This window comes from Zootoca vivipara, chromosome 4 (genome assembly GCF_963506605.1).
Source record: "Zootoca vivipara chromosome 4, rZooViv1.1, whole genome shotgun sequence".
Taxonomy (NCBI): Eukaryota; Metazoa; Chordata; class Lepidosauria; order Squamata; family Lacertidae; genus Zootoca; species Zootoca vivipara.
Genome location: NC_083279.1, coordinates 9,047,807 through 9,061,124, shown reverse-complemented (window position 1 = coordinate 9,061,124; position 13,318 = coordinate 9,047,807).

Genomic DNA, 13,318 nt, shown 5'->3' with positions numbered 1-13,318 from the left:
TCTTAATCTAGCTTAGGGAAGGGTCCCAGCTCTGGTACAGCATCTGGTTTGAATGTAGAAGGCCCCATGTTCGATCCCCGGTATCTCTAGGGAGGGCTGGGAGGGAGTCCCGCCTAAGTCCCTGGGAGTGGTGGTTGAGCTAGATGGGCCGGTGGTCTGACTGTGTTCCTGAATCTGCACAGGAAGCTGGAAATACCCCAAGGCATGCTGGGGTATATACAGAAATGATGAGAGCACATCCACTGTTCCAAGATTTCCTTCTGCAAGGATCAGAGGTAAGGATTTCAAACAAAAGAAAAACATTAAGCAGGTGCCTTTACTGTATTGGTTTTAGTACCTGGTTAAAAACATTTTTGTTTAGGCAAGCCTAGACATTTTATTTTAACATGCAATTATTAATTATTAATTATTATTATTATTATTATTAAAGAAGCCCTGGTGATTTTACTTATATTTTTAGAAACCTTAGATCAACTTGTTTTTAAAGTCTGATAATATTGGTATTTTTAAGTGAAGGTTTTGTGTTGTTTTATGGAGGCACTTAGAGGTTCTGATCATTACGTGGTACATAAGTCCCGTTCAACAAAATGTATGCAAATTACGTGTGTAGCAAAGCAAATTTCTTATTGAAAGGTGAACGCCAACCAGATTTTTCAAAGCTGCCTGCATACATGGCTGTATGCCCGAGATGGGCGAGCCCGTGATCCTGTTTAATCTCCCTGTTGTCGTCTTTATCAGAGTGATTATGAGAGCAATTTTAATGCATGTGCCTAACTCAGTGGCTTATTGCTGATAATTTGCAGCCCAGTGTGTAAGCTGCATCCTGCAAACCACCTTGGGTGGCAAATACCTGAAGGGCAGAATAAAAGTGCCATGCCGCCAGAATGGGCTCTCTGTGGGTTTAATCTATTATGCCTGTTTCACACAAGTACGGCAAATCATCACTTGGTCATGCGATGGCTCTCAATGGATGAGGCAGCCCTTCCTTTCCACATTTCTTCCAAGGAATTCAGAGCAGCTTATATATGGCCTCAGGTGTCTCCTATCCAGACAGAGTACAGGACCAGTCTGAAGACTGCTTTGCTACAGCAGTAGAACTGTGTCATGTGCCCTCAAGCCATTCTCTGTGCCATTTAACAGATGCGTAGCAGAGCTTTGATTTGCGTAGGTGAGTGTGATTCGAAACCAGAGCTTAATCAACCAGGTGTGTGTGTGTTTTTTTTTAAAAAAAGTGACAGTATACAAGGGATGTAGTTCATGGAGCAATGTCTTGGCAAAGGCAATGGGAGAGGTATTTCATGCACATGTAGAAAGCGCATGACTGCATGTTCTTCCCATTGGCATGCGCTTGCCCACTGTGGGTTTACAGGATGCTGGTCCTAAGTCTTTAGTCTGATCCAGCAGAGCTCTTCTGTTCTAATGTGTGAAGCGCAAAACATTGTCTCCCATATATGCCTGGTGTCAACTTTCTTCCCTGGTGTCACCATCAAAGGAGCAAGTTCAGGTGTTGTTTAGTTGTGTCCGACTCTTTGTGACCCCATGGACCATAGCACGCCAGGCACTCCTGTCTTGCACTGCCTCCCGCAGTTTGGTCAAACTCATGTTTGTAGCTTTGAGAACACTGTCCAACCATCTAGTCCTCTGTTGTCCCCTTCTCCTAGTGCCCTCAATCTTTCCCAACATCAGGGTCTTTTCCAGGGAGTCTTCTCTTCTCATGAGGTGGCCAAAGTATTGGAGCCTCGGCTTCAGGATCTGTCCTTCCAGTGAGCACTCAGGGCTGATTTCCTTCAGAATGGATAGGTTTGATCTTGCAGTCAAGAGTCTCCTCCAGCACCATAATTCAAAAGCATCAATTCTTCGGCGATCAGCCTTCTTTATGGTCCAGCTCTCACTTCCATACATCACTACTGGGAAAACCAGTCTTTCTTCCCTGGTGTCACCATCAAAGGAGCAAGTTCAGGTACTCAACTGCTAGTCATCAAGCACTGAGTAGTAATTTGATGAGAAATGCAGTGATGCGTCTACATGTCGGAACAAGCCCTTCCTATGCCCAACCTCTCTCTTGCTGAGAAAAACGGGTATTTGCTCATTTATATATGCAAATGAATAAACACGTGGTTTAAGTTGTCCTTTGCAGTGTATTAAGACCAGCCCAAGAAAATACCACCCAGGCAGCAGGATGTGTGTGAAAAAGCCAACCCTACTCTTAAGGGTGACATTGTCAAGGAAACCAAAACGGTGAGCATTGACCAGTGTTGCGTTGTCACAGGCAAACTCCATTTGTCCGTGTGGTTTCCTTCTCCTCTTCCCTCGCCATCTGTTACTTTTAATTGGGATAATTATTTCTCTAACAAAAACCAGAGCTTTTGAGCTGCAAAGCTTTTGGGGTTTATCAAAAGATCCGTCAAGCTAAGCCATATGCAGATTGTAATGGGATTCTTCCTGGCTAGATTGCTAATATATTCGAAAGTGATACGGTCCCACAGCTCCCTTATATCGAGGATGCTTTATTGCCTTCTTGACAATAAGTTAATTGTTCCATTTCAGGCTGTTGTCTGGAGTTAATATTTCTGTTTTCCCAACAGTACTGTAAGCCCAAACGGCATCTCCTCCCACTAAGTCTGAGCTCTCCAATGAACACCCACACAAGACACCCACTGGACATGTTGCTTGTGTCTGGAAAGTTAAGTCTTCCATTTGATTAAACAATGGTGAAATTGTCTTTTCCTTCGTGCTGTTCTGATTCCGTATCCAGCGTGAAGAGTCCAGGGCAATGAGCATGCCAGAGTTGTGTTGCTTTTTGTTTGGTTTTGTAAGTTAAATGGAGCAGGAACAGAGCTCAACTATCCCTGGAGTAGCAACTGGCAACTGGGAGCCTGTGGCTGAATTTAGCCCCCCCAAAAAGCTGCAAGCTCACCCAGAAAGTTAGGAAAACCCTAACCCTGCCCCAGAACTTTATCTGCTCCATCAACCTCTGGGTTAAATCCTGGAGTCACATCTTGGCTCAGTGGCACGCTTAGCACCTTCTTGCCTCTGTCTCCTATCTCCTATTTTCTGTGTACAGTAGCTGAATCCCTCGCTGTGGACTGCAGGCCCTTCTTTACTGAACTGCACAGTCTGGTATTCTACTGTACTGTTGTGGATGCTGCCACAGGCTCAGATGTACCATCGTATGTGGCTCAAATGCCTTCCATGCACACTGTGTGTAGGAACACCAAACCTGATCTGGTGCAACATTGAGACTGGTGTTGCGTATTGCCAAAGGTGCACAATTTGAGTCATTGATTTCATTCCTTAACAGAGGGTGGGCTTGCATCCTTAGCATGAACGCTTAAATACCTCCCTCCCTCCCTCTCCCTCCCTCTCTCTCTCTCTCTCTCTCTCTCTCTCTCTCTCTCTCTTCATTCCTTCCTTCCTTTTTTCTATTCAACGAATCAGGCCAGCTATAGGAGACCCAGGGGTTAATTGGTTGCGTATTTGTCAGTTCCAACATTTATTGGCCGATCCTTAAGGCACAAGTCATTGGGCCCCTTACTAAATTTGAAGGAATTTGATTAAATCTGGGTCACCCCCTTCATCACTTATACAGCCCAACAAGACAATGACAAAAACTTACCGTCAGCATACAAATCAATATGGCTAACCTAATCAAAACACCCTCCCTCCCCACTCACACAAGAAACTAAGGATCACCACAGCCAACCACAAATGAACAATCACATCCTAAGACAAATTCCGACCTCTCTCACCAACAAAGAAGCACGAACAAACAACAGAGAACCTGAACAAACGACGCTGACGCCGAACCCCTACACATATCAAGAACAACAGAAACATCGGCAATCCATCACACCCAACTCCCCATCCCACCCACCTCTTTCCCCCCTTCCTCATAATGTCTCAACAAGTAAAATTGATGTGTAAAAATGTTACATGGGAGGGGGGGAACTGAGACATTGCACTACTTTTGTAACCCAAGAAAATCTTTAATAAAAAATAATTACAAAAAAGAGGGGGGCTTGAACTTACCTGGGAGAAGAAACTACAGTTGGAACTCGATGATTCCATGTGAAATGCAAGATGGGCACCTGAGCTCTATAAATTAACCTCAGCTCAGGGAAATTCTGCATAGGTGACACCACACCACACTAGCGTGCAGTTTTCTCTCATGCCAACAAATACCCCACAGGATGATTGGCATGGCTGTGGTAGCAAGGGAACATCTTCCCACTTACAGTGGGAATGCCCTCTGGCATCCAAATTTTGAAGTGATGTTTTTGAATAAATATTTTAAGGATTTAAACACCTCCCCACAACGTGCTCTTTTGAACTTGTGAGATAACCAAACAGCATTTTTACAATCTAAAGAACTTCTAATATGAATATGGATGCTGCAGCAAGACCTTTTTCGGCCCCCAAATGGAAAATAATAGAGGTCTTAAACCTCCCATTTTGCTATAAGAATATGTGGACTCTGGCTGTTACAAAAAAATTAACTCACGGATTGCATGTCTGGCACTGTGGTCTAAAACAATGAGCCTAGGGCTTGCCGATCGGAAGGTTGGCGGTTCGAATCCCTGCGACAGGGTGAGCTCCTGTTGCTCAGTCCCAGCTCCTGCCAACCTAGCAGTTCGAAAGCACATCCAAGTGCAAGTAGATAAATAGGTACTGCTCCGGCGGGAAGGTAAACAGTGTTTCCGTGTGCTGCTCTGGTTCGCCAGAAGCGGCTTAGTCATGCTGGCCACATGAACCGGAAGCTGTCTGCAGACAAACGCTGGCTCCCTTGGCCTATAGAGTGAGATGAGCACGCAACCCCAGAGTCGTCTGTAACCGGACCAGTCAGGGGTACCTTTTAAGTGTAAGGAAGTCCCAGAAGATCTATGCTGTTTGATTGCATTTTGTTTTTTACATGTCAAATTCAGATATTGCCAAACGCTTTCCCTACCAAATTTTGAAATTTAGCGTTCATGATACGTTTTGCTGCTTTTATTTTTCCTCATTAACAGCTCTTTATTTATTATGGGAAATATTACCTCTGTGCTGAACGTATGTTTTGTTGTTGTTTTGATTATGCTTTCTTGTATATTTGTCTGTATTTTGGGTTTTATATTATTAATAATAATAATAAAAGTGAGAGAGAGAACCTGACATGCTGAACACACCCTTCCTCTGGCCTGCCAAGTGCAGGAATATTTCACTACAGTTTCAAGCAGGCACCAAATGAGGCGGATGTACTCTGCTTCTGATGAACCACAAACTGGCCTAGTGTATATTTGTGTGCCTCTGTGGACACACACACACACACAGAGAGAGAGAGAGAGAGAGAGAGAGAGAGAAGTCACCATTCCATAAAATGCCTTTGTAAAACTTGAATAAATAAAACTTCGTTTCTGAGATGACTTTTTTTTTTATTGCACACGCTGGTTTCCATACAAAATATTAACAGAGAGAAACCAATAATAAAGTTGAGTTTTGCAAATGTAAATAGTGAAACCAGGGCCCTCGATAAGCGCTATAAATCTCCACACACAGGTTGCTGTTTAATCTTTATGTACAGGTGCGTCTCAAGGTTATCTGCCCTGAGGGGGCTTTTGTGACTTGTCATCTGCTTGGTCTTTTATCAGCATAACGCATTTCCCCTTGTAACCTTTATTGCTTTCACCAGCGAAAGCTTAGCTGTTGCCACAAGAGCATGCGTTGGCACAAATATAATAAGCCTCCCGTATCTCCACCTATCCTCTTATCAGGGCAGAGCTGCACATTACCCAACTGCTGACCTCAGACATTTTGCCGCCTGAAGTGGAGCCCAAATGACACTCTCTTTCCAGAGAGGAAGAAACACAGGAAGCCGCCTTTTATACTGAGTCGGGACATTGGTCCATCTAGTTCAAGACTGGTGGCATGGACTGACAGTGGCTCTCCAGGGTTTGGGGCAGGATCCATGTACCTGGAGATCCTCGGGACTGATCCTGGGACCTTTTGGCATGCAGAGCAAGTGCTCTGCCTCTGAGCCACAGCCCCCTGACCTTCCTTGATTCCGAACTTCATCCAGCCCCCTCCTCCCATTCACGGTTCTGCCTGAAGCCGGGCACCTCCTCTTTTGCTACCCGTTTGCCTGCTCATTAAGTTGACGTTGCATTGGCAGTTTGCCAAACCAAGGCCAATGGAGGGAGGGGAGGGGCATTTGCTGCGGAGAATTAGGGGTGGGCCGTGTTTACTTTTTGGCACACGTTTAATTATCGCATCCATTTGCTGTCCACCCAACTAAGTTCTCTGGGTGCTTAACGCAGGCAATAAATTGCAAAATACATGGTAAAAAAATACCCTTAAGATAAAAACATGGGTCGCAAAGCAGAAGGCTGGGCAGAAACTCTGCCCATCACTAAAATCAGCATTAAAAAAAACAGCTAGAACTAAATCCAGCAGAAGGTCACCACAAAACCTGGTGTGAAAACTGACCTGCTGAACAGCTTGTAGTTACATGGGAGAACACGGAGGTCTTCAACTGATGCCTAAAAGACCACAGCTTAGGTTCCAGGAGAGAGATAGACATGCCAGACGATCTTCTCTTCTGATAGTGTACAATTCAAAGACATTTCCATAAGAGTTGGTGATGCATTTTTAGACATGCCAGAAGGCCATAGGAAGTTGCTGGAGAAGAGGAAGGCCTGGAATTCCATCAGAAACTATTCAACTAATCTGGAGATTTTATGCCATTCTGGTTCATGGACCCAAAATCATCACATCTCCTGTGACTTGGCAAGGTATATGAAACTTCAGGATTGGCCTAGCCTGGTTAAAATACCAGAAGCCTGAAATGATACTATTTTCTGGTCAAGAAAGCAATGCCATGTGATTGCAGGATCTCACAACTTACCCTAGAATCAAGAGGGCACCCTCTGGGTCAACGTTTCAGTAGGGTCATCCATCCCTCCAGGATGAGCGAGTTTGGAATAGGCAAATCTTGGGCTGTCACAGCTGAGCCTTCTTCCCAGAAGCCACCCACCCACTCCATTAAGCCCTATTGAAAAGGATGGGAAGAAAGTGTCACAGTTGATAATATCCCTTACCTCTACGCTCATTTCATAAAAACCCTGTGATTTGCATCCAGAGCTGTTTCTTTCTACTGCTTTTGCCCTTGCCCTTGACGTTTTCATGAGTTGTTGGTTGTTGTTTTACAGCATCCACCATATACAGTGTGTTCTCTCTGAATGCAAATCAATTGAGCTTTCTATGATGTGTAATCATGAGCTTCATAGTGAGCCCTGCAAAAGTCAACATCATAAAGCAGGGAGTTTACCAGATTTGATGCAGCTGCCCTAATCAGTTTCCTGCGCCAGTGTAGACATTGACCTGTGACTATTTTTTTTTCCAAAGCATACAATGCTCTCGAAAAAGAGAATGTGCGTATCTGTATGTTTTCATGTGCCAAATGGTTTCAGGATTAAATTGGGTAAGAGACGTTCACACTTTCCAAAAGAACGTTTAAAAAATGACTAAAAACCATCTGAAAACATGTAGATCATCTGAAAACCTTTGAAACAAAGAAATACCTGAGACGGAGATATGGGGCATAATGATGAGGAATAAAATCACGAGATTCAAACGGTCGTGGGAGTAAAGGAAACGGGCTGTAGCTCAGTGGCAGAGCACCTGTTTTATGTCCAGGTAGAGCTAAAAGGGACCCAGGTGGCGCTGTGGGCTAAACCACTGAGCCTAGGGCTTGCTGATCAGAAGGTCGGCGGTTCGAATCCCTGTGACGGGGTGAGCTCCCGTTGATTGGTCCCAGCTCCTGCCAACCTAGCAGTTCGAAAGCACATCAAAAAAATGCAAGTAGATAAATAGGAACCGCTATAGCGGGAAGGTAAACGGCATTTCCATGTGCTGCTCTGGTTTGCCAGAAGCGGCTTTGTCATGCTGGCCACATGACCTGGAAGCTATACGCCGGCTCCCTCGGCCAATAATGCGAGATGAGCGCGCAACCCCAGAGTCGGTCACGACTGGACCTAATGGTCAGGGGTCCCTTTACCTTACAGTAGTATACAGGGACGCAGGTGGCGCTGTGGGTTAAACCACAGAGCCTAGGGCTTGCTGATCAAAAGGTCGGCAGTTCGAATCCCCGTGACGGGGTGAGCTCCCGTTGCTTGGTCCCAGCTCCTGCCAACCTAGCAGTTCGAAAGCACATCAAAAAAATGCAAGTAGATAAATAGGAACCGCTATAGCGGGAAGGTAAACGGCATTTCCATGTGCTGCTCTGGTTTGCCAGAAGCGGCTTTGTCATGCTGGCCACATGACCTGGAAGCTATACGCCGGCTCCCTCGGCCAATAATGCGAGATGAGCGCGCAACCCCAGAGTCGGTCACGACTGGACCTAATGGTCAGGGGTCCCTTTACCTTTACCTAGAGCTAAAAAAGACTCGTTGTCTGAAACCCTAGAGAGTCACTGCTGGTCATCTACTGAGGTAGATGGACCACTGGTCTAAGGTAGTATCGTATGCTCCTAACAATTGACAGATTTTTTAAAGAAGAAAAGTGATTTCTTTTGCATTGGGAATAATCTAATGCAAATATTAAGCATGATGTAATTGATTGTAAACCTTTAGATGCCTATAATAATGATGTGTGCATTTATGGAACATGAAAACTAAAGAGAGAGCGCCCTGAGAAGAGATCCCCTGAGTTCAAAAGGAGGAAATAGTTGCAGAAGAAGGCATCGACTCTTTTAAGCTGGCCAAGAGGCATCACCAAAGGATGTCTCAGACATTGACTACCTAGCCCTGCTTTTCAATTCAGCCAGTTGCTCCAGGACCTCACTGAGATAACTTGGCCGCAGCTGTAGGAGCACTACCCATGGTTCTGAATCCACAACTTGATCTCGCTCCAAGGTGCTGACCCTTGCCTCACCCCACTGTCCTGCCTACCTGCTGCTTGGGGTACTGGGAACTAACTGACCTCCCTTGCTTCGGACATCAATACTCTTCAGCGATGGGCATCACAACAGACCATGAACTCTGGGTGCCGTTGGGCTCCCTTCAGCTCTGACCATTGTCCATGCCGGTTGGGGCTGATAAAAGTTTAGGTCTCAGAATATCTGAATGGTGACATGCTTCTCTCCCCCCCCCATCATAGGTGGTCCTGTGGTAAAGTCTTCTATGAGCATGTGCCTATCAGAGATCTGATTGGGATGAAAGCCCATTCACAAGAATGAATGCCTCCTGAACGCATGCAAAAGTGGTTCCTAATGCTTTAGTACAGGCATCCCCAAACTTCGGCCCTCCAGATGTTTTGGACTACAATTCCCATCTTCCCAGACCACTGATCCTGCTAGCTAGGGATCATGGGAGTTGTAGGCCAAAACATCTGGAGGGCCGCAGTTTGGGGATGCCTGCTCTAGTATGTATGACCAGTCCGTACGTCCCTACAAGTCTGAAAGCACCAAGTTAATCAAAGTATCAGTCAGTTTAAAAATTGAGCCACAATTTATAAAGGGAAAAATCAAGCATTCAAACATTTTCAGCATTATATCACTTTCAGGTTGTTGTTTTTTAGAAAAAAAATGTGGGAAAGGGAAAGTTTAGAAATGTTTGCACCCAGGGGGTCCATTAACTGTTTTGGTGGAGAAATTGCTTACATTCCTCCACCTGCGCTACTGGGTTCTCCTCATGTGCTCTGCTGACAGACCTCCCGAGTAGCAATGTAAAGTCTTAATTTTTGAACTTGGGAGGCTGAGCATTTAAACTGGTTGAAAACATTTCAAAGGTCTTCTGGGGATTCTGGAAGAGTTTGTTTACCCTGATCTTGGATGGCTGCATCCAAGAAAGCCCACTTAATTCACTAACTCCTCAGTTCATCTTCGCTGGTCTGAATTTGAGTCATCTTGACCTCTACTTGTGAAGTCCTCTTTTGTTGTCTACCAATGTAGCTTCAAAACCTCAAGCACATTTTTCCACTTGAATCAACAGTGCTAACACATACAGTTGGATAGCTGGGAACTGCATACATGCCAGGAGTAGGATGATGTTCCAGCCAAAGATAAGCAATTTAAGATGATCTTTCTATTGCGGCTGGATTCACAGGTGGAGAAAGCGCTGCTGTCCTGCTTGGACTAGACGGGCCACTGGCCTGATCCTCCAAGCTATTCTTACATTCTTAATCTGAGGGAATGTGATGAAAATTTGGCAGGACCACTGACAGAAAAACGTTGGGGGCTTGATCTGGCCCTAAGGCTACCAGTAGCCCTTAAAGGTAAAGGTACCCCTGACTGTTAGGTCCAGTCGCGGACGACTCTGGGGTTGCGGCGCTCATCTCACTTTACTGGCCGAGGGAGCCGGCGTACAGCTTCTGGGTCATGTAGCCAGCATGATTAAGCCACTTCTGGCGAACCAGAGCAGTGCATGGAAATGCTGTTTACCTTCCCGCCAGAGTGGTACCTATTTATCTACTTGCACTTCATGCTTTTGAACTGTTAGGTGGGCAGGAGCTGGGACCAAGCAACGGGAGCTCACCCCGTTGCAGGGATTCGAACCGCCAACCTTCTGATCGGCAAGCCCTAGGCTCTGTGGTTTAACCCACAGCACCACCCATGTCCCTCCAGTAGCCCTTACTCTGTGCAAATCATAAAGCTTTCAACTTGAGGCATTAGGCTTTTGCAGGTTGGGTTTTTGCGAACCCAATAGCTCCAGGCATTTCCGCATTTAATAAAGTAGATCCGAATCAAGTGCTTGTCCCCATATCCTAGGTGGGAATATGAATGCTCACCTGCAACAGAATAGATACATCAAGCCAGTTCAACGGGTCATGATTATGACTACCAGGTCTGGGTTTAAGGGTTTCAGGGTTTAAGCCTCCTCAAGGTCTTCAGGCTAAAACCCAGGGTCAGGATCAAGAGGATTGGCCATTTTGTGTAAGTAAGTAGCCACAGGAGGTGTGGAAACAGAACTGAGGTGGCCACCCATGAGAAGATCAGAGTTAATCTTTCCTCTGATGCAAGCAGCATAAATCTGCTAGTAGCCCCGGGAAGAAGGGCTAACAGAAGCTTTGAAGGAAGGGGCTGATGTTTGGGGGGGGAGTGGAGTGGTGTTCATCCTCGCCCTTGCACACCATGGCCATGATTCGTTTTATCTCCTTGCCCCTACTATATTCTGGCTATTTAAACATCACACACAATGAATGTCAAAGCTACGGTAGCTTGGTTCTGCAAGTCAAGGGGGGTGGACCATAACCAGACATATTAAAGATAGTTATACCAGCCCATGGGTGAATTTAAGAAAAGTTCATTCTGCATTTACTCCAGAAGCTAGCTCTCTCTCTCTCTCTCTCTCTCTCTCTCTCTCTCTCTCTCTCTCTCTCTCTCTCTCTCTCTCTCTCTTTTAAGGCACAATTCTATGGCCCTTGAGAGGGCATTCTGGAAACTATGTTGTCATTTAGTCGTGTCCGACTCTTCGTGACCCCATGGACCATAGCACGCCAGGCACTCCTGTCTTGCACTGCCTCCCGCAGTTTGGTCAAACTCATGTTCGTAGCTTCGAGAACACTGTCCAACCATCTTGTCCTCTGTCGTCCCCTTCTCCTAGTGCCCTCCATCTTTCCCAACATCAGGGTCTTTTCCAAGGATTCTTCTCTTCTCATGAGGTGGCCAAAGTATTGGAGCCTCAGCTTCACGATCTGTCCTTCCAGGGAGCACTCAGGGCTGATTTCCTTCAGAATGGAGAGGTTTGATCTTCTTGCAGTCCATGGGACTCTCAAGAGTCTCCTCCAGCACCATAATTCAAAAGCATCAATTCTTCGGCGATCAGCCTTCTTTATGGTCCAGCTCTCACTTCCATACATCACCACTGGGAAAACCATAGCTTTAACTATACGGACCTTTGTAGGCAAGGTGATGTCTCTGCTTTTTAAGATGTTGTCTAGGTTTGTCATTGCTTTTCTCCCAAGAAGCAGGTGTCTTTTAATTTCGTGACTGCTGTCACCATCTGCAGTGATCAAGGAGCCCAAGAAAGTAAAATCTCTCACTGCCTCCATTTCTTCCCCTTCTATTTGCCAGGAGGTGATGGGACCAGTGGCCATGATCTTGGTTTTTTTGATGTTGAGCTTCAGACCATATTTTGCGCTCTCCTCTTTCACCCTCATTAAAAGGTTCTTTAATTCCTTTTAATGGAACCTATAGGTGTTCTCTTTCTCTCTCATGTGTGTGTCTCTCTATCTTTCTGTCTCTGTCTCTCTCTGGAGAAGATTTGTTCCTTGTCTATATGACTGGCTTGATAGCAGGGCATTTCAGAACATAAAGCACAAATAAAACCATGGCTTCACCTATAGCCAGCTTGTTTTCAAATGCACTCATTTGCACTAATTCTAAACAACATGCATGCTTAATGCTCAGGTATGTTCTGCCTTCTCACCTCCCAGCTCCTTCCTCACAGTGGAATCCTTGTACCTCAAAATTCACACTCATGAAACTAAGGGCTGTTTACAGTATTTTCCACTTCAGGAGGCTGCCAGGTAAAATCTTTTTATTGCTATGCTCTTTATAATGATTTTTGCTTTAATGCCCGAAGCACCTTGGCAGGGGGAAAATCCCCTTCTGAAAACATTGCTGTTCTTAATGATTACTATAATTACAGATTTAATCGCTACAGTACACCGAACTGCTTTTCACAGCATGGCTGGCATTTATTTGTTTTAGTCAGGCATACATTCCGTGAAATTATTCATTATTATTTTTGTTATTTTCTGCTAGGATCACTACCAAATAGGAGGTAGAGGAAAGTCCCCGCTCACGTCTGTGTAGTTACCCAAATGCCTGAACATCTGAAACTGTGCAGTATTTTGAACTGATGCTCATCCCTCTTAGTGCCACCCTATGTCAGGGACCGGTGAGGGACTGTGCTGAGCCCTCCCCTCCCCTCCTCCCTGGCCAGGAGTAGGGCTTTGGCGAGCTTCACTTTCACTTTCTCTGAAACTCCATTTCCATGTGGTTCCATGGAAACCCTGACAGGCGAGCATATGCTGGGTTCTGCCCAACTTGGGGAGGGGGCGATGTACACACATGAAGAGGCCCGACAAAGCCCACTGCAGCCATGGGGAGGCCCAAGGGGCCTGTCATGGTTCCAGGTAGACCCTGTGGGGCCTGCCACAGGCCACAGAATATTGAGGGGACCCAGCCCCCTCCTTGGAAATTGGGGGGCTTGTATAATAGGTGAAGAGTTACCAAAAGAAAACAAAAGACTTTTTTATGTACGCAATGACGGCAGCGAGAATGCTTCTAGCCCAGAGATGGAAGGATGGAGAAGTACTGATCAGAGAAGAATGGCAGGATAAA